The sequence below is a fragment of the Mus caroli genome, unplaced genomic scaffold (assembly GCF_978045245.1).
Source record: "Mus caroli unplaced genomic scaffold, Mus_caroli_1 scaffold_5, whole genome shotgun sequence".
NCBI lineage: Eukaryota > Metazoa > Chordata > Mammalia > Rodentia > Muridae > Mus > Mus caroli.
The window spans coordinates 60,632,983-60,657,203 of NW_028227260.1; positions in this window are offsets into that span (position 1 = coordinate 60,632,983).

Here is a 24,221-nt window from a genome sequence, read left to right on the forward strand (position 1 = left end):
TAAAAGCAATCTACAGCAAACCAGTAGCCAACATCAAAGTAAATGGTGAGAAGCTGGAAGCAATCCCACAAAAATCAGGGACTAGACAAGGCTGCCCACTTTCTCCCTACCTATTCAACATTGTACTTGAAGTCCTAGCCAGAGCAATTCGACAACAAAAGGAGATCAATGGGATAAAATTTGGAAAATATGAAGTCAAACTCTCACTTTTTGCAGATGATACGATAGTATATATAAGTGACCCTAAAAATTCCATCAGAGAACTCCTCAACCTGATAAACATCTTCGGTGAAGTAGCTTGATATAAAATTTACTGAAACAAGTCGATGGCCTTTCTGTACACATAGAATACACAGGCTGAGAAAGAAATTAGGGAAACAACACCCTTCTCAATAGTCACAAATAATATAAAATATCTTGGTGTGACTCTAACTAAGGAAGTGAAAGATGTATTTGATAAGAACTTCAAGTATCTGAAGAAAGAAATTAAAGAAGATCTCAGAAGATGGAAAGATCTCCCATGCTCATGGATTGGCAGGATCAACATAGTAAAAATGGCTATCTTGCCAAAAGCAATCTACAGATTCAATGTAATCCCCATCAAAATTCCAACTCAATTTTTCAATGAATTAGAAAAAGCAATCTACAAATTCATCTGGAATAACAAAAAAACCTAGGATAGCAAAAACTCTTCTCAAAGATAAAAGAACCTCTGGTGGAATCACCAAGCCTGATCTTAAGCTTTACTACAGTGCAATTGTGATAAAAACTGCATGGTACTGGTATAGTGTCAGACAAGTAGACCAATGGAATAAAATTGAAATCCCAGAAATGAACCCACACACCTATGGTCACTTGATCTTCGACAAGGGAACTAAAACCATACAGTGCAAGAAAGACAGCATTTTCAACAAATGGTGCTGGCACAACTGATGGTTATCATGTAGAAGAATCCAGTGGAAGAAAGACAGCATTTTCAACAAATGGTGCTGTCACAACTGGTGGTTATCATGTAGAAGAATGTGAATCAATCCATTCCTATTTCCTTGTACTAAGGTCAAATCTAAGTGGATCAAGGAACTCCACATAAAATCAGAGACACTGAAACTTATAGAGGAGAAAGTAGGGAAAAGCCTCCAAGATATGGGCACGGGGAAAAAATTCCTGAATACAACGGCAATGGCTTGTGCTGTAAGATCGAGAATTGACAAATGGGACCTCATGAAACTGCAAAGCTTCTGCAAGGCAAAAGACACCGTATATAAGACAAAAAGGCCACCAACTAATTGGGAAAGGATCTTTACCTATCCTAAATCAGATAGGGGACTAATATCCAATATATATAAAGAAGTCAAGAAGGTGGACTCAAGAAAATCAAATAATCACATTAAAAATGAGGCTCAGAGCTAAACAAAGAATTCTCACCTGAGGAATATGGAATGGCTGAGAAGCACCTGAAAAAAATGTTCAGCATCCTTAATCATTGGAGAAATACAAATCAAAACAACCCTGAGATTCCATCTCACACCAGTCAGAATGGGTAAGATCAAAAATTCAGTTGACAGCAGATGCTGGGGAGGATGTGGAGAAAGAGGAACACTCCTCCATTGTTGGTGGGATTGCAAGCTTGTACAACCACTCTGGAAATCAGTCTGTTGGTTCCTCAGAAAATTGGACATAGTACTACCAGAGGATCCTGCAATACCTCTCCTGGGCATATTTCCAGAAGATGTTCCAACTGGTAAAAAAAAAAAAACAAAAAAACAAAAAAAAAAAAAAAAAAAACAAAAAAAAAAACATGTTCCACTATGTTCATAGCAGGCTTATTTATAATAACCAGAAGCTGGAATGAACCCAGATGCCCCTCAACAGAGGAATGGATACAAAGAATGTGGTACATTTACACCATGGGGTACTACTCAGCTATTAAAAGGAATGAATTTATGAAATTCCTAGGCAAATGGTTGGAACTGTAGGGCATCATCCTGAGTGAGGTTAACATAATGACAAAGGAACTCAAATAATATGTACTCACTGATAAGTGGATATTAGCCCAGAAACTTAGTATACCCGAGATATAAGATACAATTTGCAAAACTCATGAAACTGAAGAAGAACGAAGACCAAAGTGTTGACACTTTGCCCCTTCTTAGAATTCGGAAAAATAACCCATGGAAGGAGTTACAGAGTCAAAGTTTGGAGCAAATACGAAAGGATGGACCATCTAGAGACTGCCATATCCGGGGATCCATCCCATAATCAACCTCCAAACGATGACACCAATGCATACACTAGCAAGATTTTGCTGAAAGGACCCTGATATAGCTGTCTCTTGTGAGACTAGCCCGGGGCCTAGCAAACACATAAGTGGATGCTCACAGTCAGCTATTGGATGGATCACAGGGCCCCCAATGGAGGAGCTAGAAAAAGTATCCAAGGAGCTAAAGAGATCTGACACCCTGTAGGTGCAACAACATTATGAACTAACCAGTACCCCGGAGCTCTTGACTCTAGCTGCTTATGTATCAAAAGATGCCCTAGTAGGCCATCACTTGAAAGAGAGGCCCATTGGACATGCAAACTTTATATGCCCCAGTACAGGGAAACGCCAGGGCCAAAAAGTGTGAATGGGTGGGTAGGGGAGTGGAGTGGAGGGTTTGGGGGACTTTTGGGATAGCATTGGAAATGTAATTTAAGAAAATACGTAATCAAAAAGAAAAAAGAAAAAATGTGTCTTATTTGAACTTCAATTATTACATCACAAATTTGGGTTCATTCTTTGAATCATAAAATTTTATACATGGAGAATTCATAATTCCTAGGGAGAATTCGTTAAGATTTCCAACAAAGTTTTGCACACAAATTATCAAATGATAAAATTAAATTGGCAAATAAAATGCTTAGATAGTTTTGAAATAAAGAAATAAAATATAGGATCAGTATGGATTAAACTGGAAAATAATATTTCAAGTGAAATAACCGGTCATATTAAGATGTTCTCATCACATGTAAACCTCAGAAAAATTGATCTCCAAAGAGGAGAGTATAGTAGTGAACAAAACTTGGAAATATTAAGATGTAGGACTAAATATAGGTTGATAAATAGATTTAAAATATAGTTTTATATAGTGTGATTTTACAGTCTAGCAAGCAATGCCACTAAAGATAACTATTTATAAATCAGCATGTACTGTATTCTTATATTATGATTTTTTCAATCAAAACATTCATTGAGTTTTCCTCTTTCTTATTTCCTTCCTATAAGGTTGCAACCCCTTCAGTTCCTTCAGTCCTTTCTCTAACTCCTCCATTGGGACTCTGTGCTCAGTGCAATGCTTTACTGTGATCATCTGCCTCTGTATTTGTCAGGCTCTGGCAATGCCTCTCAGGAGACAGCTGTATCAGGTTCTTTTCAACAAGCATTTCTTGGCATCCACAATAGTGTCTGGGTTTTGTGACTGCATATGAGATAGATGCCCAGGAGGGGCGGTCTCTGAATGGCCTTTCTTTCAGTCTCTGCTCCACACTTTGTCTCTCTTACACCTCCCATGTGTATTTTGTTCCCCTTTCTACAAAGGACTGAAGCACCCATACTTTGGTCTTCCTTCTTCTTGAGCTTCATGTGGTCTGTGAATTGTATCTTGGATATTCCAAGATTTTGGGCTAATATCCACTTATCAGTGAGTACATACCATGTGTGTTCTTTTGTGACTGGATTATATCAGTCAGGATATTTTCTAGTTCCATCGATTTGCCTAAGAATTCCATGAATTCATTGTTTTTAATAGCTGAGTAATGTTCCACTGTGTAAATGCACCATACTTTCTGTATCCATTCCTCTGGTGAAGGACATCTGGGTTCTTGTCTCAACACTCTATTTACCATTCTATCCATACTCTGAAAACATTTCTGTGCTTTCACATTTTATGTGTTCTACTATATAGCCCCTTCTTCAGCACCTCTTTTTTTCTTTCTTCTTTCTAGTTGTAAAGTCAATAACTGCACCCATTCTCGATTATATACACATACATATATTTACACAATAAATTGATGGAATACTTAAAATAGCTAGAAAAGAATATTTTAGTACTCCGATACAAAGAAGTGATACATGTTAGAGAAAATAGATATGTTATTTGTCTTTATTTAATCATTACTTGTTGAATTCCTGTGCCAAAATATTCCACAGACTGAGGAGCAAACTACTTAAGGCAATCTAGAAAATGTGAAAGTGTACTTGGAAGAATCAGAGCCCACCATTTTCTTGCAAGAATATATAATTATAGGGCTAGAGGGGATAGAAAGAAGGGGATTGAAAAGTTCTCTTTTTTGGCTTGGAGATGGCCATTATTAGGGGCAATCAGTGAGTAGTCAAAAAATGTTGAGAGTTTGATAAATATATTTGTTGGCTTGTGAATACTGGGGCTACACTTGGCATGGAAGTCAAGAATCTAGAGAATCAGATTAATTTACTTCTAGAAACTAAATAACCATAGTTATTAGAATTGTGTCAATTGAGCCAAAATGGAAAAGCTATACAAAATATGACATTAATCTTGATAACATTTCTGACTTTTGCTATTTATTAGATGGATGGAAGGGAGATACAGTCGCCATTTTTAAAGCTTCTCCTCTGCCAGACAAGTGTAACACCGTCTTCGGGGAATCTTGATACAGTCTGGATTTGGTATTAGAAATTCAAGGAAAGGAGGATGCTATGAAAGGTGTGGCCCTTTCTCAATGACCTTTGAACAAGGTAATATATATCTAGATACTTACTATTTTCTACTCAAGAGACCCTAAAATCATTTAGAAGATGTGTATCAAGTCAATCTGTCTGTGCTGACATTGGGTAGTGTTGCATATTTTAGGGTCTCCCCTGTTTTTGATTTTCTAGCATTAGAGAGTGATCAAGAAGGTATAAATATAATTGTCACAGACCCACTGAGTAGCAACTATAAATGAGAATAAATAAAATTAAGAGAGTAGTTGGGTATTTCAATTCTAGAGATTAATAACCGCACCACTACAATTATAATAGATTTAACTAATTGTAGCTGTAAAGTTCCAGAGATCTATTTTAAAGCCACTCACTGATGGGATAGGTGATATTTGGTATTACCTTAGCCTGATAATGAAGAACTTCTAAGTTACCATTCCATGTCTGTGAAAATCACCATGACCAATGTAAAATATAAAGAAAAGCATTTAGTTTGGGGATTGTTTACAGCTTGAGAGGTTAGCACATGATCATGATGGCAAGGAGTGTGGCAGCAGGCAGGCAGGCAAGCAGGCAAGCAGGCAAGCATGGTGCTGTAGCAGTAGCTTGCAGCTAAGAACCTATATCCTTATTCACAGCACTCAGCAGAAAGAATCTGGGACTAAGGTGGTGTACCTCCTCCAACAAGGCCATACCTCCTAATAATTCCTAAACAATTCATCAGCTAGGAAGGATTCAAACTATCATGCCTTATAAAACCAAGGATACACAAGTGCAGTTATCTTAAGTATATCAATAGCACTATCTTCATGGGTAAGAAAAATGTATAAGCCTTTTGATTATAACTGGAATGATTATAATCATGTGACCTGGCTTTTCAGTAGCCTATATAACCTTCTAAATCCTACCCTATTGTTATTTTGCTTGTTTGTTTATTTTATATTATTATCAATTATTTTAACTTTGTATATTCTTTACCACTTGATATTTAAGACTGTGCAGGCCTTCATGGGCTCCTGAACAAAAGGATAAGTGATGCATCAGACCTACTCTGGTATCTAGAGACCTTGGGGGGCAAGGTACAAAATACTGTCCCTTTTAATTCCTCTGGCTACATTATTATCAGTCTCCATGTGTGCTTATGGAACCCTCAGAAGGTGAGTTATACCAGTCTTGTATAGTTACTTACTGTATAAATATTTAGATATTAATTGAAATAGAAGCTTGACAGAACTATAACCTTAGAAATTTTAATATATACGTTATATCTATACTTCATCTTTTATAACTTACTCAGCCCTTTTTCTTTTCTTTTTTTTTTTTTTTTTTGACTTGCTTTCCTGTTTTCTTTCCCATTCTGGAAAATTATCCAGGATGTTTTTATTATTTTATTTATTACATTTCAAATGTTGCCCCCCTTTCTGTACTCCACTCTGCAAACCTACCATCTCATTCCCACTCCCCTTTCCCTCTATGAAGTTGCTCTTAACTTAAAGCAAATCCGTCTATATAAATGCATTTACACTGTTGGGATTGGAAGCACAGCTCAACAACTTGCAGCTTTTGCAAACAACTCAAGTTAGGTTTCAAGCACCCATACGGTAGCTCAATATCAATCTTAAGACTAGTTCCAAGTCATACTGTATCCTTTTCAGGTCTCTGCAGTGCAGGCACAAGGCATACCTGTGTTACAGAGACATACACAGAAGCACCACATCTATGAACATAATCCAAAAATTAAAAAAGAAAAAATTAAAGAAAGTTGAAAATTTCCTACATACATAACATAAAGTAATAAATCAGTAATACCTCTCCACATATTTTTATAGTATGAGAGTTTATAAAAGCTAAAGTGCACCTATTGAAAACATAAAAAACTTGAATTATTTTGTGTGTTCTATAGAGTCAATAGAATGATCTGGCATTGCTGTGCTTTCGGTTGTGAATGAGGACAGGTACCAGAGAGGAGCAGCAGGTGAGCAGCAAAAGCTCATTACATTGATATCCACAGCATTCAGCATAAATAAGCTAAGAAAACTCTGTTCAAACTGTTGTGATATTGGAGTTATGGATTGCAAATACTAAGCATAAAGTCCTCTGTGGATAGATAAGCTTCCTGGCAGCCATTCATTTTAGAGTCATTTTATATTATGGGATAATCACAAGTAGCCTCAGCTGCAAATTTTGTACCTTAGTTGTTCTCAGGGGTGCAGTGCTTTTACTCTGGGCTATTTTGTTGTTCTTTTTTTGCTTCATGTTCTTTTCTTGTTGTGTTCCTTCTTCTTAGAACATGTTTTCTTCCTTTGGCCATACTCATTAGCACATTAGTTACATTTGAATTATCTCTGCCGTCATCATTTAAATTATTTGCATCACCATCCATATTTTTCTGTAAGAGTCAATATTTTCATTCTCTCTCTGCCCCTCCTCCACCTCCATCAGACTACTTATTCAGAAAAGCTTCCCTTCCCCCACCAAACTTTTCTTCTCTCTGAGCCCTCTGATTCAAGCCAAGCTGGCTTCACCAGCCTGCCATCCAGAGGGACCTTCATTCTCCTGCTACGTCTCCTCCACCACCATCAGACTCTTGAGCCATACAGGTAAGCTTCACTTGCCCATCCATCTTCCTGGCTCTCTGAGCTTTTTGAGCCAAGCCAAGCTGCCCTGAACAGCCTGCCATCCCAGAGGGACATCCACTTTCCTGCCACCTCTCCACCTACCTTCATCAGATCTAAGGCTCCTGAAACATATGGAACTGCATTCTGTGATCATATACCTCAAGGATATCTATCATAGGCCTGACACACCAGGACCATTGAGGCTCAACCCTTCCCAATACACATGAATGCATTGATACAGGAGACATTTCCTTAAAATAACATCAATGGCTCAGGCTCTATGATCAACAATTAATAAAAGGGACCTCATGGAACTGCTAAGCTTCTGTAAGGCAACGGACACTGTCAATAGGACAAATCGGCAGTCCACAGATTGAAAAATGATCTTCACCAACCCTATGTCTGACAGAGGGCTAATATCCAAACCTTATAGAGAACTCAAGAAGTTACACAGCAACAACACAAATAACCCATCTAAAAAATGTGGTATAGAGCTAAACAGAGAATTCTGAAAAGAGGAATCTCAGAGTGGACAAGAAGCACTTAAAGTAATGTTTAAATTCCTTAGTCATCAGGGAAATGCAAATAAAAAAAAACAAAAAACAACAACAACAAAAAAAAAAAACTCTGAGGTATCATCTTACATCCATCAGAATGGCTAATATCAAAACCTCAAGAGATAGCACATGCTGGCAAGGATGTGAAGCAAGGGGTACACTCCTCAATTGCTAGTATGAGTGCAAACTTATAAAACCACTTTGGAAATCCATTTGGCATTTTCTCAGAAAATTGGAAAGTGTTCTACCTCCAGACCCAGCTATAGCACTCCTAGGCAAATACCCAACAAATGCTCCAACATCTCACAAAGACACTTGCTTAACTATGTTCAAAGCAGCTTTATTCACAATAGGCAGAAACTTGAATCAACCTAGATGTTCCTCAACTGAGGAATGCAAAAAGAAAATTTGGCATATCTACACAATGGAATACTATTCTCCTATTAAAAATCAAGGCATCACGAAAATTGAAGAAAGTGGATGGAACTTGAGGGTATCATCCTGAGTGAAATATTCAATGCAAAAAGGACATGAGTGGTATGCACTCACTTATGAGTAGATAATAGCCATACAAAATCAGGTACAATGTTACACTACACAGACCCAAACAAGCTAAATAAGCCAGGGAAATGTGTCCTAAGAGGCAGATGGAGAGAGGAAACTGGGAGTGGGGAATGGGGAGAAGAATTGGGGAAGTCTAGGATCATGTGTCTGGAAGTCAGGATATATGGCTAGAAGTCCATTAAAATAATGGAAATCTGCAACTGACAGGGATGAGTAAGTAGGGGGTATCTCCAGGAAGATACTGAGACCTGGGACAAGGGAGATGCCTAAGAATCAATGGGGACTGACTGACCTTAATGGTGACTTGCTACATTGGGAACCTGAAGAGGCTATGCCCTGTACCTAGACAGGAACCCCAGTGGAGCAATAAAGACACCAACCCTACCACACCATTTTCAACCCCCCAATTTATCCTGTCTACAAGTAATTCGGGCATGGGGTGGGGGTTGAGCAGAGGCTGAGGGAATGGCCAGCCAATAACCTGCCCAACTTGAGATCCATTCCATGGACAAGCTCCAATACCCAACACTATTAATGATACACTGTTATGCTTGCAGACAAATGCATGCTTTTTTCTGAGAGGCTCCATTGAGTATCTGACTCAGATACATATACACTCACAGACAACAGTGAATGCAGCTTAGGGATTAATTATTATGGAAGAGCAGGAAGAAGGATTGCAGGACCTGGAGGGGATAGGAACTACACAGGAAGACCACCAGAGTCAACTAACCTGGAACCTTTGGGCTCTCTGAGACTCATCCACTAACCAAAGAACATCTACTGCCTAGAACTAGTCCTCCTTGCTCATATGTATCAGATGCACAGCTTGACCTTCATTTGGGTCCTGAACAACTGGAGTGAGGGCAATCCCAACAACTTTTGCCTGTTAGGGGGATATGTTCTTCTAGCTGGGCTGCCTTGTCTGGTCTCAGTGGAAGAGGAAGTGCCTAACCTCTCATACTTAAAGTGCCAGAGTAGTGGGGGTATATCTAGGAGACTCCCACCCTCACAGTGGGAAGGGGGCAGTGAGAGGGATATAAAGTGATAAGGAAAAATATTTTCATCTATTACCCATTTAAATTAGATTATTTTATTGATGAATATTAGTTCCTCAAAAGACTAATAATTTGTAAATAATTTTTACCCTTTGTAAGCTTTTGATATTCAGCATCTTCCTAGGTTGATACAATCCTATCTGTTTTTGTTTCTTTGTTCATTTATTTCTTGTGCTTTTGAGACTTTTCAAAAAAATAATCTTTGCCCTTTCCAACATCTGAAGTATTTTTCCTTCAGTAATTCCATAGTTTTGGTTATATATTTAAGTTAGTTTTCAGTTCATTTAGGTAAGCTTTGTAACTGGGGCAAGGTAGGGGAACCTGATTTCATTCCTCTGCAGATCGATATCCAATGCTATGACTTCCTAAAAGTAAGTGTCCTTACCCATTACATGTATTCATGGATACTGTCTAAAACTGACTGTTTTTAAATACATGAATAATTTCTGGTTTTCTAGTCTTTTCTATTAGTTGTGTGGGTTTGGATGTTTATGTTATGGCTGTTTTGGATTAAAACAGAATGAAATTTGAAATGGAAAACCTATTAATTTGGAGAAATCAATAGGTTCCTACCATCTGTCCAGAATTAAAAATTCAAAACTTGAGCCTCACCATTAAATACCAACTCTTTTATAAGCCTATATTCTGTAATCCAATAAGTTATAGCATAACCTCATAAGTAACTAATTCAAATCAACTCTCATGGTTATTGTCCCTGTTTAAGTCTTTATTGTATCTTATCATTTAACTATCCTCCTTCCTTTGTATCTTGTCTCTCATCAATATTGCTCTGCTCTATGTCATACATCTGCTGATTAGTAATACTATTTGATGGTCTCTTAAAGCACTCAGAAACAGCTCCTTCACACAGCTTACTGTGCCTCTATAACAGTTCCCTGGCTACCCTTTGTTTCATGTGTACTGTGTTTTGAGCCCTGAGAGCCCTATGGTATTTTGTTCCATCAATGTCTCAGATTTTAAACCTCCCTGCTTGTTGACTGTCCTGAATTTTTTTTTTTATTCAATACTCCCATGTATTTCTGCATACCAATTCATGATTAGTTTTCTTTCTTTCTTTACTTTAGAAATGATTTGGCTATATAACCAAATAGCCCTAGCTGAGGCCAAAATGTCCATCCTCTGCTTTTACCTCGATATGCGGGGATTACAGGTGTGAATCACAATGCCCATGCCATTGCATCTCATCCATTATGATCCACCTTATACTTCAACTCTGGGAAGAGTTGACCATTTCTAATGAGGATGATTACAAATTTTTCTTTCATGTATACTGCAAGTAACCATAGCACCTATCACAGCACATCACATTGGATGTGCTTTTTTTTTCTAGATATCAATAAAGATCATAAAGTGAGGTTCATGTTACAGTTATTTGTATATATTAAATATATCCCTGTTTTTCCTAAAGCAGGTATATGTGCAAGCATCTTGTGCTCTCTCTCTCTCTCTCTCTCTCTCTCTCTCTCTCTCTCTCTCTCTCTCTCTCTGTGTGTGTGTGTGTGAGTATGTGTGTGTGTGTATTTGTGTATGTGTGTATGTATGTATGTGAGATAGAGAGACAGAGAAAGAGAATATGTGTGTGCATGTGTGCATATATGAACATATAACTCACAAGGGATGCATAGCTTATATACGTGTATTTCTATTCTATACTAATATACACACATTGTACACACACACACACAAGCATTGCCTTCAGACATTGTTCAGGTTAAGTTGGTTCCATGCACACCAAAATATATTGCTGTTTGCTTTCATTTTTTCAGACACTTCAATGCTAAAATGAACTCTTTCATCCAGCTGAGTTTTATATACCCCTAAGTATAACATCCAAGTGTTCTCATAGGGTTGGTGTGACCTGGTATTTACAAGATAATGTTGCCAGATCTCTAACTTCTGTACTTGCTACCTCCCAACAGTGATCTTTCTTAGAATGCATAATATTCAATCATTTGTTTCCATATCCCTGTATAATAATCAAGTAGACTATCCAGTGCTTTTAATAGGTTGACTGTTTGATCAATAGGTATTATAAAGTTAGTTTGATCAGATGGCTAGAAACAAATACCAAGGACTAGATGTTTTAAACAGCACACATTTTTCCTTTGTTTTAGAAATTAGAAATCCAAGAAAAAATATTAGCAAGGCTGTGTTATGAGGTTTATATCACAGCATATAGGTTGAGACATTCTTGCTGTAGCCTCATGCTACATATTTTAAAATAAATTTATTTCTTAGTGTCACTTTCCTATAATACTCTGACCATATGGAATTATTGTCACCATCATTATTATTATTACTCCCATTCATATTATTTCACATAATTTATTTTTCAGATAAAATTTCACTGGGTATTTGATCATTAACATATGATTTTGGGGAATAGGAGAAAAATTCAGCTAATAACAACAATTGCATCCAAGATGTAATTACTACTAGTGGGATAACAAATATGATATGCTACTGTATAAAGAATTATTTTCATTTTTGATTTCTGAATACAACTATCAGATCTTCATTTTTATCACAAATTTCTAATATCCATTACATTTTAACTATCCAAGAGAAGAAAGGCTAAAAGCAACTTTAAACTCTTAATTAATCTTCACTAAGGAGTAGTTGAAAAAAATGTTTTTTGAATAATCTGGGGAGATACTGGCATTGGAGATTTGTAGTGATTGAATATTTAGCTACCAGCTTAAGAAAAATGATAAGAAAAAATATAGTCTTGATATCACAGATAAAAGACATTGTAATATACATTATAAATCACATAATTTGCTGAAAATCCATTCAATAAACTTGCATTTTTCTTTTTTAGAACTAATCATGGTATCTATTGAAATTAGAAGAGATCTTGACATGAATGATTCAATATGGCTTCTATCTTGTTGTCTTCTTTTATACCACACAGCCTATAAACTGCTTGTTATCCATGTTATGGAGAATAGAGATTACAAGACTCTTGTCTTATTTACTTGGAGTTTTCTCACAAGCTTCAAAAATTTCCTCGTAAATCTTTGTTCTTGGACTGTGTTCAAAAAAAAAAAAAAAAAGGCATGATGTATTTGGGCAAAAGCAATAGTCTCTCCAACATCTTTCAAATGGGCTATTTGCATGAGGGATTTAACAGATTTTCTTTGCTAATACTCCTTCCTGCTAATGCCCAATTAAGGTAAAGTCATTCTAGTTATCAGAAATAACTGTGTAGCATCATATGGATTGTAAACAATGAGATCAAAGGTGTGATTTTAGTGATGACTATTGGGAGTGAGATTCATCACACTAGGATCTTTATAGAGAAAGTGCTATAATATTCAACTGCATCCTCCCTAGGCTAACAATAATATGTCAATCTGAATGCATGTATGCCAATCATTTGTAGTGTTAACTACCATCATTTGCCCTCATCCTGTTATTTACATTTTAGTTTTGGAATCCACTCCAGTGGTACCTAGAATAGTGTGTAACAAATGAACTAAGCTCTTCCGGTCAGACCAGCACCCGGGTAGCTAGAGCGCAGGGTTGGCTGACACCCGCCTGCTACCCACGACACCTGCCACAGGAACTTGAGACTTCTGGTGAGTGGAACACAACTTCTGCTCCAGTCCAATCTCGCGGGAACTGAGACAGCTTTGGTTGGGGAGGCAGAAATCCGGCCTGAGTAGGGCCACAAGCCTCATCCAGTCTGACCAGCACGGGGATAGCTAGAGCACAGGGTCAGCTGACACCCGCCAGCTACCCACGACACCCGCAACAGGATTTTAAGACTTCTGGTGAGTGGAACACAGAGTCTGCTCCAATCTTTAAACAGTGACAACGATAACAACTAACCCCAGAGATTACCAGATGGCGAAAGGTAAACGTAAGAATCTTACTAACAGAAACCAAGACCACTCACCATCATCAGAACCCGGCACTCCCACTTCGCCCAGTCCAGGGCACCCCAACACACCGGAAAAGCTAGACCCGGATCTAAAAGCATATCTCATGATGATGGTAGAGGACATCAAGAAGGACTGTAATAACTCACTTAAAGAATTACAGGAGAACATGGCTAAAGAGTTACAAGTCCTTAAAGAAAAACAGGATAACACAATCAAACAGGTAGAAGTCTTTAAAGAAAAACAGGAAAACACATCCAAACAGATGATGGAAATGAACAAAACCATACTAGACCTAAAAAGGGAAGTAGACACAATAAAGAAAACCCAAAATGAGGCAACACTGGAGATAGAAACCCTAGGAAAGAAATCTGGAAACATAGATGCGACCGTCAGCAACAGAATACAAGAGATGGAAGGGAGAATCTCAGGTGCAGAAGATTCCATAGAGAACATCGGCACAAAAATCAAGGAAAATGTAAAACGCAAAAAGATCCTAACTCAAAACATCCAAGAAATACAGGACACAATGAGAAGACCAAACCTACGGATAATAGGAGTGGATGAGAATGAAGATTTTCAACTCAAAGGACCAGCAAACATCTTTAACAAAATTATAGAAGAAAACTTCCCAAACCTAAAGAAAGAGATGCTCATGAACATACAAGAAGCCTACAGAACTCCAAATAGACTGGAAAAGAAAAGAAATACCTCCTGACACATAATAATCAGAACAACAAATGCACTAAATGAAGATAGAATACTAAAAGCAGTAAGAGAAAAAGGCCAAGTAACTTATAAAGGCAAGCCTATCAGAATTACACCAGATTTTTCACCAAAGACTATGAAAAGCCAGAAGATCCTGGACAAATGTTATACAGACACTAAAAGAACGCAAATTCCAGCCCAGGCTACTATACCCAGCCAAATTCTCAATTAACATAGATGGAGAAACCAAAGTATTTCACGACAAAACCAAATTCACACATTATCTCTCCACGAATCCAGCCCTTCAAAGGATAATAACAAAAAAAAAAAAAAAAAAAAATACAAGGACGGGAACCATGCCCTAGAAAAAACAAGAAGGTAATACCTCAACAAACCTAAAAGAAGAGAGCCACAAGAACAGAATGCCAACTTTACCAACAAAAATAACAGGAAACAACAATTACTTTTCCTTAATATCTCTTAATATCAATGGACATAACTCCCCGATAAAAAGACATAGACTAACAAACTGGCTACACAAACAGAACCCAACATTTTGCTGCTTACAGGAAACTCATCTCAGAGAAAAAGATAGACACTACCTCAGAATGAAAGGCTGGAAAACAATTTTCCAAGCAAATGGTATGAAGAAACAAGCTGGAGTAGCCATTCTAATATCTGATAAGATTGACTTCCAACCCAAAGTCATCAAAAAAGACAGGGAGGGGCACTTCATACTCATCAAAAGTAAAATCCTCCAAAAGGAAATATCAATCCTGAATATCTATGCTCCAAATACAAAGGCAGCCACATTCATTAAAGAAACTTTAGTAAATCTAAAAGCACACATTTCACCTCATACAATAATAGTGGGAGACTTCAACACACCAATTTTACCAATGGACAGATCATGGAAACAGAAACTAAACAGGGACACAGTGAAAATAATAGAAGTTATGAATCAAATGGATCTGGCAGATATTTACAGAACATTCTATCCTAAAACAAAAGGATATACCTTCTTCTCAGCACCTCATGGTACCTTCTCCAAAATTGACCACATAATTGGTCACAAAACAGGCCTCAACAGATACAAAAATATTGAAATTGTCCCTTGCATCCTATCAGATCACCATGGACTAAGGCTAATCTTCAATAACAAAATAAATAATAGAAAGCCAACATTCACGTGGAAACTGAACAACACTCTTCTCAATGATACCTTGGTTAAGGAAGGAATAAAGAAAGAAATTAAGGACTTCTCAGAGTTCAATGAAAATGAAGCCACAACATACCCAAATGTATGGGACGCAATGAAAGCATTTCTAAGAGGAAAACTCATAGCTCTGAGTGCCTCCAAAATGAAACTAGAGAGAGCACACATTAGCAGCTTGACAACACACCTAAAAGCACTAGAACAAAAGGAAGCAAATTCACCCAAGAGGAGTAGACAGCAGGAAATAATCAAACTCAGAGGCGAAATCAACCAAGTGGAAACAAGAAGAACTATTCAAAGAATCAACCAATCAAGGAGCTGGTTCTTTGAGAAAATCAACAAGATAGATAAACCCTTAGCCAGACTCACTAGAGGGCACAGGGAAAACATTCTAATTAAAAAATCAAAAATGAAAAAGGAGACATAACAACAGATCCTGAAGACATCCAAAACACCATCAGATCCTTCAACCAAAGGCTATACTCAACAAAACTGGAGAACCTGGATGAAATGGAGAAGTTCCTACACAGATACCAGGTACCAAAGTTGAATCAAGATCAGGTTAATGATCTAAACAGCCCTATATCACCCAAAGAAATAGAAGCAGGCATTAACAGTATCCCAACCAAAAAAAGCCCAGGACCAGATGTGTTTAGTGCAGAGTTCTATCAGACCTTCAAAGAAGATCTAATCCCAGTTCTTCACAAACTATTCCACAAAATAGAAACAGAAGGTACTCTACCCAAATCATTCTATGAAGCCACAATTACTCTGATACCTAAACCACAAAAAGACCCAACAAAGATAGAAAATTTCAGACCAATATCCCTTATGAATATTGATGCAAAAATCCTCAATAAAGTTCTTGCTAACCGAATCCAAGAACACATCAAAACAATCATCCATCCTGACGAAGTAGATTTCATCCAAGGAATGCAGGGATGGTTTAATATAAGGAACTCCATCAACGTAATCCAGTATATAAACAAGCTCAAAGACAAAAACCACATGGTCATCTCGTTAGATGCAGAAAAAGCATTTGAAAAGATCCAACACCCATTCATGATAAAAGTCTTGGAAAGATCAGGAATTCAAGGCCCATACCTAAACATGATAAAAGCAATCTACAGCAAACCAGTAGCCAACATCAAAGTAAATGGTGAGAAGCTTGAAGCAATCCCTCTAAAATCAGGGACTAGACAAGGCTGTCCACTTTCTCCATACCTATTCAACATTGTACTTGAAGTCCTAGCCAGAGCAATTCGACAACAAAAGGAGATCAAAGGGATACAAATTGGAAATGATGAAGTCAAAATATCACTTTTTGCAGATGATATGATAGTATATATAAGTGACCCTAAAAATTCCACCAGAGAACTCCTAAACCTGATAAACAGCTTTGGTGAAGTAGCTGGATATAAAATTAACTCAAAAAAATCAATGGCCTTTCTCTACACAAAGAATAAACAGGCTGAGATAGAAATTAGGGAAACAACACCCTTCTCAATTGTCACAAATAATATAAAATATCTTGGCGTGACTCTAACTAAGGAAGTGAAAGATCTGTATAATAAAAAATTCAAGTCTCTGAAGAAAGAAATTATAGAAGATCTCAGAAGATGGAAAGATCTCCCATGCTCATGGATTGGCAGGATCAACATTGTAAAAATGGCTATCTTGCCAAAAGCAATCTGCAGATTCAATGCAATCCCCATCAAAATTCCAAATCAATTCTTCAATAAATTAGAAAGTGCAATCTGAAAATTCATCTGGAATAACAAAAAGCCTAGGATAGCAAAAACTCTTCTCAAGGATAAAAGAACCTCTGGTGGAATCACCATGCCGGACCTAAAGCTTTACTACAGAGCAATTGTGATAAAAACTGCATGGTACTGGTATAGTGACAGACAAATAGACCAATGGAATAGAATTGAAGACCCAGAAATGAACCCACACACCTATGGTCACTTGATCTTCGACAAGGGAGCTAAAAACATCCAGTGGAAGAAAGACAGCATTTTCAACAAATGGTGCTGGCACAACTGGTTGTTAACATGTAGAAGAATGGGAATCGATCCTTTCCTATCTCCTTGTACTAAGGTCAAGTCTACGTGGATCAAGGAATTTCACATAAAACCAGAGACACTGGAACTTATAGAGGAGAAAGTAGGGAAAAGCCTTGAAGATATGGGCACAGGGAAAAAATTCTTGAATAGAACAGCAATGGCTTGTACTGTAAGATCGAGAATTGACAAGTGGGACCTCATGAAACTGCAAAGCTTCTGCAAGGCAAAAGACACCATCAATAAGTCAAAAAAACCACCAACAGATTGGGAAAGGATCTTTACCTATCCTAAATCAGATAAGGGACTAATATCCAATATATATAAAGAACTCAAGAAGGTGGACTCCAGAAAGTCAAATAACCCCATTAAAAAATGGGGCTCAGAACTGAACAAAGAATTCTCACCTGAGGAATACGAAATGGCAGAGAAGCACATGAAAAAATGTTCAACATCCTTAATTATCAGGGAAATGCAAATCAAAACAACCCTGAGATTCCACCTCACACCAGTCAGAATGGCTAAGATCAAAAATTCATGTGACAGCAGATGCTGGCGAGGATGTGGAGAAAGAGGAACACTCCTCCATTGTTGGTGGGATTGCAAGCTTGTATAACCACTCTGGAAATCAATCTGGCGGTTCCTCAGAAAATTGGACATAGTACTACAGGAGGATCCAGCATTACCTCTCCTGGGCATATATCAAGAAGATGTCCCAACCGGTAAGAAGGACACATGCTCCACTATGTTCATAGCAGCCCTATTTATAATAGCCAGAAGCTGGAAAGAACCCAGATGTCCCTCAACAGAGGAATGGATACAGAAATTATGGTACATTTACACAATGGAGTACTACTCAGCTATTAAAAAGAATGAATTTATGAAATTCCTAGCCAAATGGATGGACCTGGAGGGCATCATCTTGAGTGAGGTAACACAATCACAAAGGAACTCACACAATATGTATTCACTCATAAGTGGATATTAGCCCAAAACTTAGGAAACCCAAGATATAAGATACAATTTGCTAAACGCATGAAACTCAAGAAGAATGAAGACCAAAATGTGGACACTGTGCCCCTCTTAGAATTGGGAACAAAACACCCATGGAAGGAGTTACAGAGACAAAGTTTCGAGCTGTGATGAAAGGATGGACCTTCTAGAGACTGCCGTATCCAGGGATCCATCCCATAATCAGCTTCTAAACGCTGACACCATTGCATACACTAGCAAGATTTTGCTGAAAGGACCCAAATATAGCTGTCTCTTGTGAGACTATGCTGGGGCCTAGCAAACACAGGAGTGGATGCTCACAGTCAGCTATTGGATGTATCACAGGGCTCCCAATGGAGAAGCTAGAGAAAGTACCCAAGGAGCTAAAGGGATCTGCATCCCTATAGTTGGAACAACATGTTGAACTAACCAGTACCCCGGAGCTCTTATCTCTAGCTGCATATGTATCGAAAGATGGCCTAGTCGGCCATCACTGGAAAGAGAGGCCCATTGGACTTGCAAACTTTATATGCCCCAATATAGGGGAATGCCAGGGCCAAAAGAATGGGAATGGGTGGGTAGGGAAGTGGGGGGCTCTATGGGGGACTTTTGGGATAGCATCAAAATGTAATTGAGGAAAATATGTAATAAAAAATATTAAAAATTTAAAAAAAAACAAAAAAAAACAAATGAAGTACATTCTGCATAGACATTGGCAGCAGGTATGTTATAAACATTAACACATAACATCTGAGATAATATAGTCTTTTCCCTTTTCAGAAAGTTCTATTAGGTACAATTAAAATAATTTTAATATCAAAAATATTTTAGATATTAAAATGCTCATTTCTCTATCATATCTTCTTTAAATGGTTTCTTGAGCATAACTAAAGAACATAAAGCTGAAGCAGCCATGTTATCTCATATTTCTCTTGATGTAGGTACACAGACTTATTCTTCTAGCTGAAAGACCCACAATGTGAGGACTCCCCCACGTTCTGACTCAGGAGAGGCAACACCCCAAATCACTCATGAGAAACGGTCTTGATGCAAACTGCAAGAGGACTTTTTATTCCAGATGCAATCTAGGGCCCACAGTCGTACACCATGGCAGGGGTGGAGGACCACAGACCATGAGTGCAGAGTTGAGACAGCTTTTATGGGGTTAAAACAAAGCCTGAGCTTTGCAAACCAATCATGTCATACCATCAAGAGCCCACACAGTGCAAGCCAATCGGTTTGTACCACTCCATAGTTTCTAGGCCAACCATTTTAAATCATCAAGTCCGCACTCAGGGGGTGGCAATCATTTTCCTATAGCCTGGGAGGTCCACATTTGCATGGGTTCCTGGGCAGGGTCGTCAAACCCCAGTTTCAGTGTGTAATCTTTCCTTCTGTGGTGCAAGCGGTTTACAGAAGCTAGATAAGCGGATAATCAACTCATTTTCTGTTATCTTACTAGGCCAGAATCTCGTATTCACAGAAAGCGGGGCCCTGGAACAGCCAGAAGTATCACCTTTTACCTATACTCTGGCAGAGAGCAGGGTCTGGAATTTGTGGTATTTAGGGCTTCTTAGGAGGTTGGAGTTGGGGCTGTATTTTCTATCCTTTCACTAGCAATCTTTGAGTTTCACCATATTGCTTATGAATTAACTATCATAGAAGATTGTTTATCAAAGATCCTTATCCTCAGGTATTATCCTAATATTAAAATCGTTGGACCTTTTATTTGGTTTAATTTAAAAGAGAAATATCCAATGGGCATCATGGAAGAGTCAGCAGTACAGTGGCAGGAAGAGGAGCCCAGTGGCCTTGGAGAAGAATAATAAGAGTAGAAGACAGTAAAGATTCCAGTTCAAAGGGATAGAAATCATCTTCAACAAAATTATAGAAGAAAAAGTCCTTAACCTAAAGAAAGATATGTCAATATACATACAAGAAGCCTACATAACACCAAATATATTGGACCAGAAAAGAAAATCCTCCAACCACATAATTATTAAACACTACATGTACAGAACAAAAAATTATTAAAAGCAGTAAAGGGAAATGTCTCAGTAACATACGAAAACATACCTATCAGAATTATACCTGACTTTGTAGCAGAGAATCTAAAAGATCCTAGAAAGATGTCTTGTGAGTGATTGAGGTAGGCTTCATCCCAGGGATGCAGGGATGGTTCATTATAAGAAAATCCATCAATATATTGCACTATATAAGCAAACTCAAAGAAAAAAGTCACAGGATCATCTCATTAGATGCTCACAAAACCTTTGACAAAATCTAACACTCCTTCATGTTACAAGTCTTGGAGAGATCAGGGATTAAAAACACATACCAAAACAAAATAAAAGTTATATATACCAAGTGAGTAAAGAGCCAACATCAAATTAAATGGGGAGAAAAGTGAAGTAATCCAACTAAAATTAAGGACAAGACAAGGCTTCTCAATCTCTCCCTATCTATTCAAGTTCTAGCTGGAAAAATAAAACAACAAAATGAGATCAAGGAGATACAAATTGGAAAGAAAGAAGTCAAGCTACCATTATTCATGGAAAAAAAACTGATAATACAGATAAGTGATCCCCAAAATTCTACCATAGAACTCCTACAGCTGATAAACAACTTCAGAAAAGGAGCTATAAAATTAACTCAAATCAATAGCCCTTTAAACAAATGATATTCAGGCTGAGAAAGAAATTAGGAAAAAATACCTTTCACAGGACCCATGAATAATTTAAAATATCTTAGTGTAACAAAGCAAGTTTAAAACCTATATGATAAGAACTTCAAGTCTCTGAAGGAAGAAATTGAAAAAGATATCAGAAGATGGAAATATCTTCCACATGTAGGATTACCATAGAGAAATGGGCCATCTTACCCAAAGCAATCTACAGATTCAATAGAATCCTCATCAAAATTCAAACACAAATTTTTACAGACCTTGAAAGAGGAACTTCATATGGACAAACAAAAAATCTCAAAATAGCCAAAACCAATTCAGAACAATAAAAATATTTCTGGAGGAATCACCATCCCTGAATTCAATCTGTACTACAAAGCAATAGTGATAAAACCACATGACATTATTATAGAGACATACTGGTATATCAATGGAACAGAACTGAAGACCCAGAAATAAACACAGACACACATCTATGGATACTTGAATTTTGACAAAGAAATCAAAACTCTACAGTGGAAAAAAAGAACATAGCTTCAACAAATGGTTCCAGTCTAACTGACAGTATGCTTATAGAAGACTACAAATTCACCAATATTGATCACCCTGCACAAAGCTCAAGTCCAAATGGATCAAGAATCTCAACATAAAACCAGAAACACTAAATATATAAAAGAGAAAGTGTAAAATAGCCTTGATCACATTGGTACAGGAAAAAATTTCCTGAACAGAACACCAATGGGTCAGGTTCTAAGACAAACAATTGATAAATGGGACCTCTTGGCACTGAATAGCTTCAGTATGACAAAGGATACTGTCGATGGAACAAAATGGCAGCCCATAGATTGAGAAAAGTTCTTCACTAACCTTACCACCGACAGAGGGCAAATATGCAAAATTATAAAGAACTCAAGAAGTTAGAGTTGAAAGAAATCAAATATCCCAATTTAAAAATGGGGTACACAGCTAAACAGAAAATTCTCAACAGAGGAATCTCAAATGGCTGAGAAACATTTAAAGAAATGTACAAATTCCTTAATCATCCGGGAAACACAAATCAAAATGAACCTGAAAGTCTACCTTACACCAATCAGAACTGGTAAGATCAAAACTCAAGTGACAACACATGCTGGCAAGAATGTGGAGAAAGAAATCCCATTGCTGATGGTATTGCAAACTGATACATCTAATCTGTAAGTCAATCTGGCGGTTCCTCAGAAATTTGGAAGTAATTCTACCTGAAGACCCAGCTATATCACTCCTGGGCATATACCCAAAAGAAGCTCCACCAAACCACAAGGACACATGCTCCACTATGTTCATAGCAGCCTCCTTTGTAATACCCAAAACTTGGAAACAACTAAGATGTCCCTCAACAAAAGAATGGATATAGAAAATGTGGTTCCTTTACACAATGGAATACTTATTCACCGATCAAAAACAAAAACATCATGAATTTTGCAAGTAAATGTATGGAACTAGAAAATATTTTCTTGAGTGTGGTTACCCAGACCCAAAAGGATAGCCTTTGTATATCCTAAGTGATAAGTAGATATAAGCTAAAAAGTAAAGAATACCCATGATATATCACATAGATCCTAAGAAGTTACACAAGAAGGGAGGCCCAACTGATGATGCTTAAATCCCACTTAGAGGGATTTAATAATCATGGGAGCAAGAAAGAGGGAGGGACCAAGGTCTGAGTGGGGAGGAGGAGAAGAATAATGGAGCAAGATTAGATATGGTCAGAGACAGGAGAGAATCCCAGAGATCCAGAAGAATAAATGAAAATATACAGCTGCTGGGAGTGGGGGAGCCTCTAGAAAGTTCCAAAGACTGGGGGAAGCTACCAGGACTCAATGTGGGTGATCTTAGGCAAAATGCCCAACAGTGGGGAAATCAGTGAGACATAAAATAAAATGGAAACACTGCACAGGAAATATATTAATACTGAATATCTAACAGATACATGGAAATCATCAAAAATCATTTTGAAGTCTATACAGAATATTCTCCAGTATAATCCAAAGTTAATCGGAAAAACAAGTCTTAACAAATTTAAGAAGATTGAAATCATATTAAGTATCTATTCTGATACCAATGTTATGAAAAAAATGAAAATTTTTTGAATGTTCACTGTATAAATTGGATACATAGACTGGAGACACAGCTCAGCCATTAAAGGCTAAGCTTACAACCAAAATAAATTTCAAACACTATTCCTGAAGTGCATCAATGAAGAAATTAAAAAGAAACAGAATATCTTGGCATAAACAAAAATGGAAGCACAACAAACAAAAATTTGCAGGATTCAGCAAAACAGGCCTAACAAGTTTACAGTAATAAGTCCTTATAACAAAATGTCCCAAATAAGTAAGTTAATTTTAAATCACAAGCAACTAGAAAAGGAACAAAGTAAGTCAAAGACAGATGAATGGAAATAATGGAATAATAAAACATTGAAAAATTAAGTGAAATAGGAGCTCAAAAATAACCGAAGACATACTAAAAGCAATAACTTCATGAAATTCTTAGGCAAATGGAACTAGATAATATCATCCTGAGTGAGATAACCCAGTCACAAAAGAACACACATGATATGCACTCACTGATAAATGGATATTAGCCACAAAGCCTGGAATACCCAAGATACAATTCACAGACCACATGAAGCTCAAGAAAAAGGAAGACCAAAGTGTGGGTGCTTCAGTACTTCTTAGAAGAGGAAACAAAATGCTCATGAAAGGAAATACAAAGACAAAGTGTGGAGCAGAGACTGAAGGAAAGGCCATCCAGAGACTGCCCCACCTGGGGAATTCATCCCAAATACAGACACCAAACCTAGATACTATTGTTGATGCCAAGAAGTGCTTGCTGAAAGGAGCCTGATATAACTGTCTTGCAGCTAACCATTGGACTGAGCATGGGGTCCTCAGTGGAGGAGTTAGAGAAAGGACTGAAGAAGTTGAAGGGGTTTGCAAATCCCATAGGAAGAGCAACAATATCCACCAACAAGACCCTCCCCAGAGCTCCCAGTGACTAAACCACTAACCAAAGAGTACCCATGGCTCCAGACACATATGTAGCAGATGATGACATTGTCAGATATCAAAAGGTGGTGAGCCCCTTGGTCCTG